Genomic DNA, 15000 nt, shown 5'->3' on the forward strand with positions numbered 1-15000 from the left:
AAATTTTGAGGTGGCGGTACGTAAATCTTACCCATGTCCTTTATTAAGAGAACCTTTGATAATAGATAAAAGAAACGATAATATACACCCGGTAAGGGAAGATATGTCTCCGCCACGAATTTTGCGGTTAAAGGTTCCAGTAATTTTCAACGCTCATAACAGTCTTTAGAAAGATATCGTATATATTTCCTCCCCACTTTTCATGTTTGTTATAACTTAGAAATAATAACGCAATTTAAACATGCTCACCGAAGGGTTGGAATGAATTTCATAAAATAAACTGATAATTATAGTGCGTTGAATAGCAAAATATGATATAATATAATGGGCGCGTAGTGAATAGTAATAGAATTAAGTACTTTCCGTTTTTAAAGCCTTTAGTATCAACACTAATTATTCTATATGATTCTTATTTTATCATTGTTAAATTTTTATGGACTATTAGTTAGTAGGACCATAATGACATTTCGAAAATAATGTCATAATTTACAACTCAATATCAATTATCAACAGCTCTTTTTTTCTTTTTGTTATTAGGGGTCCACATAAATAGACCAGGGAAAAGAATTTCAACCTTTAGAATTTTTTTATTCAAACTGAAAAAAATCCCTCGTCCAAACGGAATTTTGTATTACTCATACAACGCACATAATAACACAACAGGGTTCATTATCCCACTACCACTAACTATTATCTACAAACGCTGATTTCTGAGTTTTTCCAGGTATTCTTTAGCCTGTGGGCCTAAACGGTAGACCAGTTGGCGCTCCATGACTGGTTCAAGGGCGCCGCTTGCGTAGTGATATCTGGAAGGAAATGGGATGTAAATGAAGGTACATGTGGAATTATATGAAACACGTGAAATACACTATACACACACACATACATATATACATATATATACATATGTATAAATAAATATATATAAATAAATACAAAAATAAATAAATAAACAAATACACACATACACTATTCATGTTGACAAAGGTAGAAAAGGTATGAACGAGAATGAATATCTTCACAATCTACGTCAGAAATACGCATAGGCAAGTGAATGAGTGACTGCGAGATAGATAGATAAATAGTGAGTCAGATGAAAATATGAGATGAGAAGGCAGAGACCAAAAGTGAGTTAGAGAGAGATGGAGAGAGACCAAAAGTCAGTTAGAAAAAGAGAGAGAGAGAGAGAGAGAGAGAGAGAGAGAGAGAGAGAGAGAGAGAGAGAGAGAGAGAGAGAGAGAGAGAGAACAAAAACGAAAGAGAGAACGTGTCCTCCCTGTAAATAAAACGAAAGAGAGAACGTGTCCTCCCTGTAAATAAAACTCACCTCATTGTACGTGCCAAGTTGTTGTACGAGAGACCTCCTTCCCTTGACCTCTGTATCCACATCTCGGCAATGCGCTCCTTCTGGACAAGCCGAAAAGTCCCACTGGCCTCGTCCTCCCACGTTATAAGGGAAGGATTGGCTTGAGGATCGACTAACAGACGAACCAGGAACTCCCACACTCGCGGGCCTCGGGCTGTAGGGGAAGGGGGAAGAAGAGGGAAAGGGGAAAGATTTGAGTTGTCCTTCTGTATATTAACTGGTGTTTCTGTATCTCCCTCTCTCTATATATATGTGTGTGTGTGTGTATGTGTGTGTGTGTGTGTGTGTGTGTGTGTGTGTGTGTGTGTGTGTGTAAGCGTGCGTGCGTGCGTGCGTGTGTGCGTGTGACACAATCACGGTAACGTGTACGCAGAAATGAAAAGGAAAACAGCCACTGTAAGAAATGAATATGAATCGTAACGTTTCGAACATTTCACGAGTTCCTCTTCAAACGAATAATAAACCGAAATGGATACAAGGAGAGAATTTTGACAAGAATATATGTTGGTTGAACAAGACCTGAATCAGGTCTCAGGAGGAGGGTCAAGGTCGAAGAGTCTGGGGAAGGCTTTGCTAATTGAGGAGGAGGTAAGGTCATCCAAGCCCCATTGACCAGCACTCAAGTTAAAGTAAGACATCTTTCTAATTAATAGAGATTCTAACATTTTCCTTTCGTACGAATTAACTAATTTATGAATTAATTTAGCGTTTTTCCAGTTAAGCTGGTGAGCTTCATCACGCAAATGAACGAAACATGCATTTGAACCCCTGACACATCTAACATCACGTCTATATTTACCAAATCCTTTCTCAAAAGCTCTACCAGTTTCGCCTATGTAAAACTTGGGACAATCCTTACAGGGTATAGTGTAATAATCGGGAGATGTCTCAAGAGCACCGCTAGCCGCATTGTACTTAACCAAAGTATTACGCAACGTGTTCAGATACGTAAAAACAATGTTAATTCCAGCGCCTTTAAACATGTCGTTTTTCATCGTGGGACGGGTTATACGGAATAATGAATATATTAGTGTCACTATCCTGTTGAGTATTACGGTATGAGTGTAAAATTTCGATCTCGCAGATGAATGAATTTCGAAAAGGTTTCAAATATGACGTTGAGTTCCCGATCGATAAATTCAGTATCACAAATCCTATATGCCCTGAGAAATATGGACTAGACTACTGACTTCTTAACATACAACTGGTGATTCGATTAAAAAAGTGAAGGGAATTATCGGTGTGTGTAGGTTTACGGTAAACCTAAGCCTTCTCACCTCCGAGAGGGAAGCCACCTCAACTCCCAATCACTTCAGTTCCCTCGGTAGCAAAGGTAACCGCTCATCCTGTCGCAAGAACCAGAAGTTCCAAGCGCCTACCCAGATAGGTTGCTCCGGGTGGACGCCACCTCTACCACCGCCGCCGATGCTGCCCCAAATCAAGGGGGTCGGCAGACTGTAGGGCCCAATGTCCGCCTGTGAAGTTCCCTTGGGCTTTGCCCTAATGGCCTCATACTGGGTTGGCACCTGCCAGGGCGTAGGCAGGACAAGTAACTCTCATTCTCATCCTGCTCCCCAACATTTGCCCTCCCAAGACCCAAAGCTGACCTTACTTGCTGGGTGCGAGGAACGGCACCCCTCCCCCAGCATATCCATTTATTTTAGATGTTGCCGGTGAGTTTATATATATATATATATATATATATATAATGCTTAATATATATATATATATATTATACACCCAAAAGTATATATATATATATATATATATATATATATTTATATATATGTATTATACACACATAAGTACACACACACACACATACATATACATATATATATATATATATATATGTATACATTCTCTCTCTCTTATATATATATATATGTATACATTCTCTCTCTATTATATATATATGTATACATTCTCTCTCTCTTATATATATATATATATATATTATATATATATATATATATATTAACTGGTGTTTCTGTATCTCCCTCTCTCTATATATATGTGTGTGTGTGTGTGTGTGTGTGTGTGTGTGTGTGTGTGTGTGTGTGTGTGTGTGTGTGTGTGTGTGTGTGTGTGTGTGTGTGTGTGTGTGTGTGTGTGTGTGTGTGTGTGTGTGTGTGTGTGTGTGTGTGTGTGTGTGTGTGTGTGTGTGTGTGTGTGTGTGTGTGTGTGTGTGTGTGTGTGTGTGTGTGTGTGTGTGTGTGTGTGTGTGTGTGTGTGTGTGTGTGTGTGTGTGTGTGTGTGTGTGTGTGTGTGTGTGTGTGTGTGTGTGTGTGTGTGTGTGTGTGTGTGTGTGTGTGTGTGTGTGTGTGTGTGTGTGTGTGTGTGTGTGTGTGTGTGTGTGTGTGTGTGTGTGTGTGTGTGTGTGTGTGTGTGTGTGTGTGTGTGTGTGTGTGTGTGTGTGTGTGTGTGTGTGTGTGTGTGTGTGTGTGTGTGTGTGTGTGTGTGTGTGTGTGTGTGTGTGTGTGTGTGTGTGTGTGTGTGTGTGTGTGTGTGTGTGTGTGTGTGTGTGTGTGTGTGTGTGTGTGTGTGTGTGTGTGTGTGTGTGTGTGTGTGTGTGTGTGTGTGTGTGTGTGTGTGTGTGTGTGTGTGTGTGTGTGTGTGTGTGTGTGTGTGTGTGTGTGTGTGTGTGTGTGTGTGTGTGTGTGTGTGTGTGTGTGTGTGTGTGTGTGTGTGTGTGTGTGTGTGTGTGTGTGTGTGTGTGTGTGTGTGTGTGTGTGTGTGTGTGTGTGTGTGTGTGTGTGTGTGTGTGTGTGTGTGTGTGTGTGTGTGTGTGTGTGTGTGTGTGTGTGTGTGTGTGTGTGTGTGTGTGTGTGTGTGTGTGTGTGTGTGTGTGTGTGTGTGTGTGTGTGTGTGTGTGTGTGTGTGTGTGTGTGTGTGTGTGTGTGTGTGTGTGTGTGTGTGTGTGTGTGTGTGTGTGTGTGTGTGTGTGTGTGTGTGTGTGTGTGTGTGTGTGTGTGTGTGTGTGTGTGTGTGTGTGTGTGTGTGTGTGTGTGTGTGTGTGTGTGTGTGTGTGTGTGTGTGTGTGTGTGTGTGTGTGTGTGTGTGTGTGTGTGTGTGTGTGTGTGTGTGTGTGTGTGTGTGTGTGTGTGTGTGTGTGTGTGTGTGTGTGTGTGTGTGTGTGTGTGTGTGTGTGTGTGTGTGTGTGTGTGTGTGTGTGTGTGTGTGTGTGTGTGTGTGTGTGTGTGTGTGTGTGTGTGTGTGTGTGTGTGTGTGTGTGTGTGTGTGTGTGTGTGTGTGTGTGTGTGTGTGTGTGTGTGTGTGTGTGTGTGTGTGTGTGTGTGTGTGTGTGTGTGTGTGTGTGTGTGTGTGTGTGTGTGTGTGTGTGTGTGTGTGTGTGTGTGTGTGTGTGTGTGTGTGTGTGTGTGTGTGTGTGTGTGTGTGTGTGTGTGTGTGTGTGTGTGTGTGTGTGTGTGTGTGTGTGTGTGTGTGTGTGTGTGTGTGTGTGTGTGTGTGTGTGTGTGTGTGTGTGTGTGTGTGTGTGTGTGTGTGTGTGTGTGTGTGTGTGTGTGTGTGTGTGTGTGTGTGTGTGTGTGTGTGTGTGTGTGTGTGTGTGTGTGTGTGTGTGTGTGTGTGTGTGTGTGTGTGTGTGTGTGTGTGTGTGTGTGTGTGTGTGTGTGTGTGTGTGTGTGTGTGTGTGTGTGTGTGTGTGTGTGTGTGTGTGTGTGTGTGTGTGTGTGTGTGTGTGTGTGTGTGTGTGTGTGTGTGTGTGTGTGTGTGTGTGTGTGTGTGTGTGTGTGTGTGTGTGTGTGTGTGTGTGTGTGTGTGTGTGTGTGTGTGTGTGTGTGTGTGTGTGTGTGTGTGTGTGTGTGTGTGTGTGTGTGTGTGTGTGTGTGTGTGTGTGTGTGTGTGTGTGTGTGTGTGTGTGTGTGTGTGTGTGTGTGTGTGTGTGTGTGTGTGTGTGTGTGTGTGTGTGTGTGTGTGTGTGTGTGTGTGTGTGTGTGTGTGTGTGTGTGTGTGTGTGTGTGTGTGTGTGTGTGTGTGTGTGTGTGTGTGTGTGTGTGTGTGTGTGTGTGTGTGTGTGTGTGTGTGTGTGTGTGTGTGTGTGTGTGTGTGTGTGTGTGTGTGTGTGTGTGTGTGTGTGTGTGTGTGTGTGTGTGTGTGTGTGTGTGTGTGTGTGTGTGTGTGTGTGTGTGTGTGTGTGTGTGTGTGTGTGTGTGTGTGTGTGTGTGTGTGTGTGTGTGTGTGTGTGTGTGTGTGTGTGTGTGTGTGTGTGTGTGTGTGTGTGTGTGTGTGTGTGTGTGTGTGTGTGTGTGTGTGTGTGTGTGTGTGTGTGTGTGTGTGTGTGTGTGTGTGTGTGTGTGTGTGTGTGTGTGTGTGTGTGTGTGTGTGTGTGTGTGTGTGTGTGTGTGTGTGTGTGTGTGTGTGTGTGTGTGTGTGTGTGTGTGTGTGTGTGTGTGTGTGTGTGTGTGTGTGTGTGTGTGTGTGTGTGTGTGTGTGTGTGTGTGTGTGTGTGTGTGTGTGTGTGTGTGTGTGTGTGTGAAGTTCGAGTGGGGGGTTCGAAGGTCCTGGGTTCTCTAATGGCTGTTGCGCATCCCCTGTGAGGATAACATAAATGATAGAGGATTGCAGCCCTTTTCTACTCGTTTGCTGATGCTTGTGAATAATATTAAACATACAGTTGATCTTAAATTTGACGGATAGTGAGAAATATACATTTCTATGATGTAATATTATATATCATCATTAAGGGGCTAACGATGACGGGGGCGCATGGCCGCATCCACCCAGTCCAGTCACAAGGGTCCTTCAGGATGAATCTCCAGGCAGGCTCTCGGCCCATCTCTAACTTGCGACGGGTCTCGTCGAGCTGTCCAATCCATGACCTCTTAGGTTGGTTGGACACATGGTCCTGCCAACTGTACCCCATGATCCAGCAAAGGGGCTTGTTACTAAAGGCATCAAGACGAGACTCCAAGGCACTAGATAGCTTCCAGGTTTCACTTTCATAGAACAAAATTAGCAGTATCAATGCCTTCAAAACATGTTCAGGTACATATATTACAAATGCTCTTGTTGATCGAGTTCATGGCTCCTGCTGTCAGACCAATCTGTCTACTGACTTCTTGGTCTCACAGCCCAGAGACAGGGACTACGTTACCAAGGTATGCAAGGCTCTCTGTGACTTCAACGACCTCACTGCAAGCATGGACTGACTGAATGGGTTCCCCTAACAGGCCCCCATAGTCCTGAATCCTGATCTTGGTCCAGGAGAACTCTAGGCTCAAGGTCTTTGCCTCATTGCTAAATGCATCAAGAGCTGCCACCAGTGATTCCAGATACTCAGATAGGATAGCAACATCGACAGCAAAGTCAAGTGACCTTGATATTACCCAGTGTTGCTCCACACTGACTTTGGATAGTATCTCTACCCATTATCCAGTCCATGCAGGTGTTCAAAAGTGTTGGTGTAAGGACAGCCTTGCCTCATCCCTAAATTAACAAGGAAAAAGTGTGATAGGCCCCCATCACTTTTACAGAACTTTCAGTACCGGTTTATAAGCTTGCTATTAAGCCACTAATCCCTATCGGAATTCCCGTGAGTCTCAGAATCTCTCATGGTGATTCTCAATGCACCGAGACAAACACCTTGAGGTCAATGTAGGATGCAAGCAATCCATGACTAAACTCACGACAGTTCCACAATTACTCGAAGTGTTAGGATATTGATTGATTGATCAAAATTATCTGCCGCGTCAACAGTTAAGGTCATTAGCGGCGAACAAGTGTTAGGATTCTATCTAATGTGGACTTGCCAGGAGTGAGGTCAGACTGCCCTGGTCTCTGGTGTTGAAGTATGTGGTCGCGGATTCATTTCAGAAGAATGTGGGCAAATACCTTGCTTGGTATACTGAGAGGAGGTTCCTCACTGATAGATGAGTCCAGCACAGGTACTGTGATACCACCATTATCCAAACTATCTTTTGGAGGGTCTACCTGGTACAGTTGCTCACAATACTCAGCCTAACGTTCACGAATCCCAACATGATTTGAGATGATCTATCCATCCACTGAGTGGACTGCAGTAATCTGTGAGGAGAGCTTAGGGTTCAATTTTCGGAGGACTTGATAGGCAAGGTCATTTACCAAGAAATGGCCCTCAACTTCCTCAGCAAAATTCCTGATGAACTGTTTCTTGTCCCTTCTCAGCAATGTCCGAGTGCTATGCACCAAGGAATGGCACAAGTTCTGATTGCTATTCAACCGAGCTATGCGACATGCTTCAGTGGCCTCCAATGTGTCCTTGGAGATGAAATTCTGTCTTGACCTCAGGCATACACCAATGGACTCGCACTTGAAGGAATCCCACAGGGGATCTGGGTCTACAAGGTTTCCAAGTTCTGTGAATCAATCAGAGACTGCTGTGGCAAACCCTCGGGCACACTCCTCCCCCCTCAGTTTGTCCAAGTGAATCACCCTAGAATGGCTTTACCATGTCTAGTGATGTGGGTTGGAGTGCTGATACCAGGAGCCAAAAATCTTCATCTGTGGGACCTAGCAAAGTCCCACAGAAGGTGGCTGTTCTTGCTGCTGGGAACAGCTCCCGAGCCAAGGGGACTAACAGACATCTCATAGCCAGCTCGATCATAGCCAGATACCGCACTGAAGTCGCCCAGGACAATATGAATGTCTCGCCAGGGACAATGTTCTGCCATGGATGTGAGTTTGGCATAGAACGATTCTTTCACAGTGAGTTCTCAAACATTGGTAGGAGTGTATACAGCAGTAAGACACAGAGCCAAAAGCATGCTTCAATCTCAATGCCATAATCAACCGGTGTCACCTCAACTACCGAGGGTTGAAGTCGGATGGAGATGGCTATGCCTACTCCCTGGAGATGATGACCATCGCCATGACCTGACCAGTAGTAGGTATACCCACCCATATTGATCGTACCGTTGCTAGGTCTTCTCACCTCCAAGAGGGTAGCCACCTCAACTCACAACTGTTTCAGTTTCCTCAAGAGCAGAGGTAACCACTCGTCCTGCTGCAAGACCCGGATGTTCCAAACGCCTACCCAGATAGCTTGCCTGAGGTTAAGCCTCAGGCAGTCGGTCCAGATGGACGCCACCTTTACCACCCTCGCCGACGCTGTCCCAAATAAAAGGGGTCAGCAGGCTGTAGGGCCCAATGTCTGCTATTAACCCCAGGATGGCTGAGGGGAAGGAGTTGGTATGGATCCAGGGCATGTCCACACGCTGGTGGGCCATGGCTCTGTACATCTGGGGCCTCCTACATTCTTGCCTGCAGGATGATTCAGTTGGGTGGTCAGATCTTTTGCCTCAATTTAACCCCAATATACTGAAGCCACTACTTAGAGCTGAGTCAGGTTCGATCCCAGAACCTTGCAATTGCAAAGCTATGCCACTGCAACCACTGCAGGTAGTACCAAGAATGTTAAGAGTCTACTGTATAAACCATTGGGTCAATGTGGCAGTCATATATATATATATACACACTGTGAGCAAATATGTGTATATATAAACACACACACATATGTATATATGTATATATGAATATATGTATATAAATATATATGTATACATATATGTGTATACACACATATATACATATGTATATCATATAAACGTATATTTACATACATATATTTACACACACATATGTACGTGTATCCATATCAGTATAAGAAGGGCATCAAATTGGGATCACAGCTTCTGTCTCTCAAAGACACCTTTCAAATAAAGGCCACGGATCTCCTCACCTGCCTCCCTCCTTTCTGCGAGTCGCATGAACTCCCTGTAGAAGCTTAGGCCGTAGACCGTACCCACATGATTGCAGAAATCCTCATATGTGAATGAGAGTAACTGAGTCCCCCTCATGTTAGTGAATGCCCAGAGGTTGACGATGTTACTGTCGATGTTCAGGTGGCGACACACGCCGTTGGCCCAGTCGACACAGTCCTGGGGAAGGGGAAACGAGCATCTGTTAGGTTAGGGTGGTAAGAGGATTAGGGCGTAGAAAAGGTATGAATGAGAATGGATATCTTCACAGTGCTGGGGAGGAATATAACCGGTTTCGATTACCTCTTCATTTTCATTTTTACCTTTTCTACAATTATCGCAATGAACACGATGAGAGTGTGGCGGTTCGGGTTAATTTCGAGTTATCCGAAATGAGGGGCCCTAACATGTGGTGTGGGGACAGAAAACTTAAAGGCACTTGCGTTTACAGAGCTGAACGATATTCAGCTTAGTGAATACAGAAGTCTTGTAGATTTTCAGGACACAGCCTTGGCATCTAAGTCGATATGTTTTCTCAACTCGGGAGTCATTCACTTTGAAATAGATGATAATAAACTTGAAGTTGAAAGTGGCCATTGTGGTACCAGTACCACATTTCTGCTTTAGCTTTCAGGTGTGGCATTGCCATATTATTATTTCTAAAGAGAGTATATAGAAATTACCAGGCTGACCTAGAATCTTTCCTTTTCTCCCTCAACAAAATAAATGACTGCAAATTTTATGTACCACCTTCAAGAGATCCGATAACGAAAATGTCACTTTTGACATCATTTTCTGAAACAAGATTTTCTCCATTAAGCAGCATAATGAGTAGCCTCCTTCACAAAACAATTCACAGTAGTTCTGGCGAAGGATTGTATCACTGGAGAATCAGAGTGAATGAAGTCTTTTTCCCAATGCATTATTACAAGTGAGATTTCTTTCAAACAGAAAACATCACACGGAATATCAGATCCTCTGCAATAGCCTGTGGTTGGGTCCTGTGCAGGATGGTACCTCCCTTCTCAAAAAAAAAAAAAAAAAAAAAAAAAAAAAAAGTAATAATAATAAGTAAATAGATAATAAAAATATATAATAATAATAAAAACATATCTCTGCTTAAGGACAGCCTGTTAGAGTTCCCTCTTCATGCTATTATATACTTATTTAGGATAACAGCGAGTGGAAAATATTATCTTCTACTATAGTAATCGGTTACAGGCTTAACTTTCAAAATCAGTTAATTCACAGGGATCGCAACAATATATATATATATATGCAAATATTCTTTTCTAGTCGATATTCGGTTATAGGCCTGACTCTGATAAGTTTGCACCGAACTTCAATTGATGAGCTCTCATATTAGTCGGTAAAATTAAGTCTCACAGACTCTGAGGGTTCATTACCACAACTCAAGGAATAGCAAATGAAGAAAAGGGCAGTTTATCTCATTTCTCGTGATTTCAAATTACTCAAAACAGTTTGATCTCAAAATGACAAGAAATCCAAACAAGCTAGTCCTATTGACCAATTGGTTCCACGTTTCATTACCAGCCAGGTGGGTTTATCTTATCACTGAATCTATCCAATTAGATGATGTTAGGACATACTAATTTCCTTCTTTGGTAATTAATATACATTACATACTGTAATCTTTCCATGTACCATGTACTCAGTAATGAGGAAGATGGTGATGAAGAATATATAGTTATTCGAGAAAGTTCTTTGAGCTAGAGTTTGCTGTAATAATCAGCCTTGCTTTCGAGTATGGCGAAAGAAAGCAAAAGGTTTTCCCTGAAAGTTGGCATCACAAAGCCAAGGCAGAGTGGATGTTAGGCTCAGTATACGGTCTCCAGAGGCAACCAGCATTAGCAGGGTCAGGCATTCAACTAAAGGAGCCTTTTTTGACCTTTGGCTAGAAAAATGGCTTAAATATTATATTTTGTTGATACATGATCACTATACAAAATATTCCTAATGTTCTGGTTCCTTAATGAATGAAGTTTGGCAAATAACCGAATAAGTCTTGTCAGGTAGAGGGGCTAGATGAACAGTTACTTTTTTCCACTTGCACTAATTTTATCAATCCTATTGGTTGCCCCGTTGAAACACTTGCCTTTGGAAATTCATTACATTTCCTTGGTGTATTTTAAAATCTTTTGACCGCACCAGATTTAAAAACTGTGGGAAATGAAATTTGAATTCTGGGTTATGTGCTAATGAGTGAGTGATTTATGGAATCAAAAGTATTCTGCTAAATGTACAGTATGAAGCCATTGTTCATGTCGATAAACAAGTATGCCATTTTGATAAATATTCTGGAATTTCAGCCTTTAGATCAATACTCCGGAATTTCAGCCATTTGATCATTACTCTGGACCTAAGTATATGAACTTCCAGAGTAATTATCAAAATGGCAAAATTCAATAGAGCTTTAAAGAGTTTGTTACAACATTTAAAACAGCCCAGAACAAAATAAACAGCTGTAGGTAAGATCATTACATGCACTACAGGAAAATAAACATGACGATAAAATATAAAATAAGCTCACTATAATGCAAGGAAATAGATAAAATGAATAATAACAACGATAACGTGAGTCAAGAGAACTTTGATGATGCCACTAATAAAATGACAGCCAGAAATGAGTGGCTTCCTAAAAACTAAATTTAAAAGGCGTGAATTTTATGTTGCAAAAGGTAAATTATATAATTTGATGTAGAATGCCGACGTTGATACCAAATATTTGTGTTGTGTATGTTAAAACACGGATAGCACATAGAGGGTAGAACCTATGTTACAGTTTAGTATAAACCTTAGCCAAAGTAATAATTAGCGAATATGTTAAACTAATAACAAAATAATTAAATATATACTTTTCTTATAAAATAGTGAGTAATATAGCTTTATGTGCATAGTATAGAATTTAGATATATTTCTGGTATATATGTTCAGCTCTGATAATAAAAATTAGCTTTTAGGCCATTTTTATTGCAGATCAAGCTACACAATGAAAGGGTAAAGGTGTCCTATTGGTTAGGCACCCTGAATTATTATAGATTTTATTTTTCAAATGTAGTATTGGGTATGGTGGGAAAATGCTTCGTACTTCGCTCTCTTGTATAATAGATAGTTTACATGGACAGTTCTCCTACATGATTGTCTAATGTTTTATTGTGGCTTTATCTCTTCAATTTACGGACTTACTCCGTGACATTTCTATTTCCCCTTGGAAAAATCATTTATATCACTTTCAGAAAAAAAGGATTAGTAGACAGATGTACCCATCCACCCTTTAGTCTCAAAAATACTTTGAAACTGAAATGAAAAATTGGAAACATGCAGAGTAGGTGAACTTAAATGCCTACTCCCCTGTTACTAGAAATAAATAGTAATATATGTTTAAATTATATGTTAATTATAGCAGAACTATTTTATATATTTCCCTCTTTCCACTTTCTCTCCCCCTGCTTTTGAAGAAAGTTCTAGTCTAGTTTATCCTCCCCCCCATATCAAGAATAAATAAATGTTACTATATTTGTAGCACATAAACTACTATTCTAGAATTAACAATAATAGCTCTAGTCTTGCCCCTCATCAAGCAAAACGGATCTTACTATTAGAAAATTTTAGTCTTGATATATTGCAAACCAAAATTAATATTGTAAAAAGAACCAACCTGATTTCCCCCTTCCTTGAGTTTTCGGGATTTTGTTCTAATGTTATCAATGCCGTTACTGTTATAATCTATATTAACCTTATGATTATCTTTTTTTTTTTTTTTTAACAGTACCAATAAATAAAACATTTTTTTTCTAAAAATTAAGGAAACTTGGTAAACAGGAGAGACAGGTAAGGCTAGTGTTAGACTTCTTGTGACTAAGAACTTGTGTAGCCATCTGTCTATGCATAAACATAATAAACTAAATCACAGTGGATGAGGCATGTATACACCATCCCCGGGGGTACTGGATTAATACCGACTTCCCTTCCCTTCTAATATAGATATTAATACTAGGAAAATGAAATGTTTGTGTGATTCGGTCACCCCTCTCATCTTTTCAAAATCACGAACTGTAAAAGCAATAAACTGTAATATAAAATATCACTAATAGAAAAATGAAATGTTTGTATGTGATTCGGACACCCTTCCACCCCACTGAACTGTAATATAAAAGAAGGCTTCCAGACTTACCTTGCCCTCCCATTCACTAATGTCCAGAAAGAGGTAGGCTTCTATTTCATCGACGAGTCCTCCTATTGCTCCTTCTTCTTGTGGTTTCCAGTAAGCCATTGTGACTCCTGCAACATAGGGATCGTCTGAAGGAAACTGAGGTTCCATCCACAGGTTATGGTGTTCGTTATAGTTACTCATGGTCTAGAGAACGTCTCAGTTCTGCAAGCACTATGTCGGTATTTTTGTATTCTTTGTCGGTTGTCTCGATTTTTTTTTTTTTTTTTTTTTTTTTGTGAGGGAGGCAACGATTAAGGCAGTTCAATTGCTGTCGATGGTTCGGCTCTTGTCATTTCTTTCTGAAAGAATTGATATTGCTTAATATCCAGGCTCGGTGGCATCCACAACATTCAAATAAAGACCATTGTTGATAACTGGTAAACACTAAGCTCAGACATAGCCTTTAAATCTTGAAATGCTGAATGGAACGAAAAAATTAAGTAACCCTAGTAGAAAGAACACCTTTCCTACGCCTAGAGTAAATAAGCAAGCGTGCACGCCGACTTCAGGCAAGACGGTAAGTCAACACTAGATGGCGCGTCGTCGGCTGCAGAAGCCTCTCTCCTCATCGACTGAGAACACTACCTTAAGTGTCGTTTCTGCTCCGCCCAACGGCCTTATAAATGTGCGGATACTACTGTGGGGGAATACTCGACACTGGGACAAATCTTTTCCTACTCTCATACCCTCCCGGACCCCCGTGTAGACAAGTGGTATCCCACACGCAGCAGACGAAGAAATTCTTGGAAACGCTACGTCACTGTGCGACCTCATATAGCTGCGGATGTTTACGCGCTGTTGTTGCTGTTGTCGTTTTGTTATTGGAGTCGTAATATTTAGTGTGAACCTTTATACACATATGTTTCATGTTTCCTCTGGATAGATCACGTGTTTCCCCAGCCGTGCTCACAGACACTAAAAATGTCTTTTTCAAAGGCGCACGTGTCAGACAGCACACAAACGTTTGCAATAGAAAGGCCGATGCTTCCTTGATCCTGCATGGAAATTCCTGGGCGACGTTTCTTTGGCCTAGACTGTACAGGTATTTCCTGACTATTAGAAGCAGAATTTGCACTGATGTGAGTCATAGGTAGCACGTTTCCGTATGTACGTGTATATACTGATATCATAACTGTAATTATTATCACTTTCAATATTTTGTCTTGAGGCTATATTCACTAATATCATATTTCTCGTTATGTTAATGATAGTAGTAATATCATCACAGATGTTTTTATTACTTTTGTTATTATTACCATGTACAACTATCATCATCGTCATCGCTATCACCTTTTTCACTGTTATCACTATCATCATTATTATCGCTAAAACACCGTTAATGTGGCTATTCTTTACTCTTATACAGTTATAACGGCTATGATGATGACCGGAAATAGACTAAATACGACTGTAATTACAGTGCCTCTTACTTTTACAAACATCGGTGAGTGTTTTATCAATGATCCTGAATTGCCAAACTGCTGTAATTTAAAACTTGGAAAAGGTAAATGAAATACCACGCGAATGATCAGTCAATGACGTCTCTAGAAAAGACGTGTATTAAAGTTACTCACACACAACTTACAGCAATATATCTTCAGCACAACATACATCAGACTACATATCTGGAAGGCATAATGTTC

The 15000-nt window shown here is 41.2% G+C and overlaps 1 long non-coding RNA gene across 1 annotated transcript; it reads right to left on the reverse strand.

The window, feature by feature from the left end:
- Positions 1-563: 563 nt before the first annotated feature.
- Positions 564-1851, reverse strand: LOC125039702. The gene is made up of 2 exons (XR_007116140.1): positions 1328-1851; positions 564-806 (listed from the first exon to the last, which is right to left on the reverse strand). It is a non-coding gene; the product is annotated as an uncharacterized LOC125039702 (long non-coding RNA).
- Between the last annotated feature and the right edge of the window lie 13149 nt (positions 1852-15000).

The sequence above is a fragment of the Penaeus chinensis genome, chromosome 27 (genome assembly GCF_019202785.1).
Source record: "Penaeus chinensis breed Huanghai No. 1 chromosome 27, ASM1920278v2, whole genome shotgun sequence".
Taxonomy (NCBI): Eukaryota; Metazoa; Arthropoda; class Malacostraca; order Decapoda; family Penaeidae; genus Penaeus; species Penaeus chinensis.